Here is a 4310-nt window from a genome sequence, read left to right on the forward strand (position 1 = left end):
AACAGGATGCTGCACTCTTTTTTGTTCTTACGTATAGTGTTTTTCTTCTTCTTCTTGATAACCTTGCGCAGTACTGTAACTATTTCATGGTTTGTAGACTAAATAAACTGACCCTGACAATACATATCTATGGAACAATTGTGACATGCTAAAAGTGTTCATCCGCAAAAGTTGATTATGAAACAAGGGCAGAGTATAGTTTGCAAACGTCACAGTTCCTCCAAGCACACAGATGCTCCAGTGTTTATCAGATAGCCTTGCTTTGGGCCTGTTTCATTCAGCGCTTATCACTTGAGTTTGCTAACAAGGATGAGCGGCAGGATTCAAAGGCAGTTTGCTGGTGTGCAGCAGCAGCTGGAGAGCAACTGCAATTGTGCTCTGCTCTTGGCTTTACAAAGGCTTCTCATGGGTCACTGTGACAAACAGGTTGCTTTTTTCTGACTCAGCAAAGCTCTTTTTATGTTCTCAAGAATGGGAAACAGGTTTAGTGTGTCTACTCAGGAGTATTTCTGCTCAGGACTCCAGCCAGCCTGGAACAGGAACTCTAGTACTGTTTGGGGCACACAGATTCTTCCCTTTGCTCCACTCTCCTGCAAGCATTTCTCTATATCCTATGCACCACAAACAAACATGAAACTGAATATATTTTACATTCCAGTATGACATTTAGCATATATCTTGCCCATCATCATTATAATAAAAGGTTGCAACCCATGTAGAGCTAAGTATTGGTACAATTGTTCTGTTGGTGAAAGTTTTTTTGCCCGTGGAACGTGGTTGCCCAAGGGAATTAATAACGAGTTTCTTCAATTGCAGCTGTTGCATTGGATTTCTCTGTTGTGCAACATTAAAACTTACCTGTCTGCTAATGTAAGGACCAGTGAACAGAGTACATAGCCGTTGATTGCAATAAGAAGGAACAAATTGCACGTACCCACCCACACCACATATGGAAAGAAAGAAAGAAAGAAAGAAAGAAAGAAAGAAAGAAAGAAAGAAAGAAAGAAAGAATTATATATATATCCCTTGGGGAGTGTGTTGGTGTGTGGAATTATGTCTTCTTTTGGAAGTGAAATGTGAAATAGTTATTTGTCTGCTGCCCATGAGTAGGAGTTACATATGAATGGGCCTTTCAGCATAGTCAAGACTGACTCAGAGTCTGCTAACAGGAGTTTCTGTTGTCCTGGCCCTTCCCATTTTCCTTCCTATCTTTAGATAAGGGCCCACTTGCAAATGTGTGTAAGGTTCATTGTTGGAGAATTGAACTGCCAGTTAAAAAGCACTTGAGCCAAAGAGCATAGGTATAGCATAGGTGGTGACAAGAGAAGGAGGCATGGGAGTTGCCGCCTCATTCCAGTGCTTCTCACCTTCCTCACATAAATTTCCCCAAGGAATTCTAAGAAGTTGGTTAAAGGTGCTGGAAGGGGTAAACCACCATTCCTGGCATTGTCTGTGGGAAGGCTTGTGCTTTAAATGTACAGTGTGAATGTGGCCCAAGTGTTATTGTTCTCACAAATATGTGATAAGGTTCTATTACTGAGAGCCCGTGTGTGGTGCAGTGGTTAAAACAATAAGTTCTAGGTTCAATACCTACTTAAGCCATGAAACTCACTAAGGGGCCCGGTTTCGACGGGGTCGCAGAGGGCGCTTAGGCACGATCTCATCAATGGCTGCCAAGAGCCAGTTATACCAGTCCTCAACAAGGTCATCTAATGAGTCACCAGGAGGAGCAGGGTTCCGCAAGGCTTGTCAGAATCTATCAGGATCCATCAGTTTTCGCGGACGAGCCCAAATAGGTTCGTCACCCGAGCCGGGGAGGAGCGGGAAGTCTATCTTGGCTTTCAGAGCGTAGTGATCAGACCATGGCACTTCCACAGCAGGGAGCATGATCCCATCTATGCCAGCCCCAAAGATCAGATCCAGCGTGTGGCCTGCTTGATGAGTGGGGCCCAAAACAACCTGGGAGAGCCCTAGTGTTGCCATGGAAGTCACTAGGTCCAGAGCCTGTGAGGAGGGAGCGGCATCGGCATGGACGTTGAAGTCTCCCCAAACCAGTAGGTTTGGGAACTCCAAGGCCCAGCCCACCACCACCTCCAGCAGGTCTGACAGGGTGGCTGCAGGTGTGCTGGGTGGTTGGTACACCAGCCAGACAGCCAAGCTCTCCTTGGTGCCCCACACGAGACCAACACATTCAATGCCGGAGATCGCCGGTGATGGCAGAGCTCTGAAAGAGCAATCCTCCCGGAATAACAACGCTACTCCTCCCCCCCAACCCACAGTCTGCGATTGATGGAGGACAGAGAAACCTGGGGGTGTTATCTCATGTAGGGAGACTACTTATTAAAAAAATTATTATTATTATTATTATTATTATTATTATTATTATTATTATTATTAATTGACCTTGGATCTCTTTCTCAGCCATAAAAACCTTACGGGCTTGTTGTTGTGAGAGTAAAATGGGGTGGGAGAGAAACCATGTATGCTGACCTTGAAGTCCTTGAAGGAAGCAAGAGTTATAAATGATATAAATAAAATGATCAAATTCTGAGCAAATGTTCCGCTATTAATAATAATAATAATAATAATAATAAATTTTTATTTATACCCCGCCCTCCCCAGCCAAGGCCGGGCTCAGAGCAGCTAACAAGCAATAATAAAAACAAGATGAATGATTACAACTTAAAAACAAAAATAAAATACAACATTAAAATAATGGAACATTAAAATATTAAAATGTAGCCTCATCGCAGGAGGAAAAGAAAAAGAAAGGAAAAAAAAGAGAGGGAGGGAATCAAATTGGCTCCAAGCCAAAGGCCAGGCGGAACAACTCTGTCTTACAGGCCCTGCGGAAAGAAATCAGATCCTGCAGGGCTCTGGTCTCATGAGGCAGAGCATTCCACCAGGCCGGAGCCAGAGTTGAAAAGGCCCTGGCTCTGGTTGAAGCCAATCTAACTTCCTTAGGGCCTGGGACCACTAGGGTGTTGTTATTTATGGACCTTGAGGCTCTCCGTGGGGCATACCAGGAGAGACGGTCCTGTAGGTACGAGGGTCCTAGGCCATGAAGGGCTTTAAAGGTCAAAAGCAGCACCTTAAATCTGACCCTGTACTCCACCGGGAGCCAGTGCAGCTTGAAAAGCACTGGTTGAATATGCTCCCATGGCAGAGACCCCGTGAGGAGCCTCGCTGCAGCATTCTGTACCCGCTGGAGTTTCTGGGACAGCTTCAAGGGCAGCCCCGCATAGAGCGAATTACAGTAGTCAAGCCTGGAGATGACCGTCGCATGGATCACTGTGGCCAGGTCGGGGCAGGAAAGGTAAGGGACCAACTGCTTGATGCGGCGAAGGTGGAAAAATGTCGCCTTGGCTGTAGCTGTAACTTGCACCTCCATGGAAAGGGAGGCGTCAAGGATTACACCCAAACTCTTAACGGAAGGCAATGGCACTAATTGGGCCCCCGCAAGAGAAGGGAGTTGGTCCCTCATCCCCATGCCATCCCGACCTCTGTCTTCGAAGGATTTAGTTTCAATCGGCTCCCACGAAACCATCCAGCCACAGCTTCCAAGCATCTGGTCAGTGTGTTCGGGGCCGAGTCAGTGTGGCCATCCATCAGCAGATAGAGCTGAGTGTCATCAGCATATTGGTGACAGCCCAGCCCAAAGCTCCGGATAATCTGGGCAAGGGGGCGCATAAAGGTGTTAAAAAGCATCGGGGAGAGAATTGCGCCCTGCGGCACTCCACACACCAAGGAGTGGCGCGACGACATTTCCCTCCCTAGTGCCACCCTCTGTCCCCGACCAGAGATAAAAGAGCACAACCAGTTACGGGCTATGCCCTGTATCCCCACGTCTGCAAGGCGGTGGTCCAGAAGATCATGATCGACCATGTCAAAGGCTGCTGACAAATCTAAAAGGATCAGCAGTCCTGACCCGCCTCGATCCAGTTGTCTACGGAGATCATCTGTTAGGGCAACCAGAGCCGTCTCTGTCCCAAAACCAGGACGGAAACCGGACTGAAATGGATCTAATGCCGATGTTTCCTCCAGAAACCTACCAAGCTGTTCAGCAACCGCTCTCTCAATTACCTTACCCAGGTATGGAAGATTTGAAACTGGGCGGTAATTGGATAGGTCTAAGGGATCTAATGAAGTTTTTTTTAAGAGTGGGCACACCACTGCTTCCTTCAATTCCCCTGGGAATGTCCCCGTGTCAAGGGACAAATTGATAATTTCAACCAGGGGGGTCCGCACAACATCTGGACACTCCCTAATCAGCCAAGACGGGCACGGATCAAGAAGGCAGGTGGTGGGCC

The sequence above is a fragment of the Podarcis gaigeae genome, assembly GCF_964106915.1.
Source record: "Podarcis gaigeae genome assembly, chromosome: Z".
Taxonomy (NCBI): domain Eukaryota; kingdom Metazoa; phylum Chordata; class Lepidosauria; order Squamata; family Lacertidae; genus Podarcis; species Podarcis gaigeae.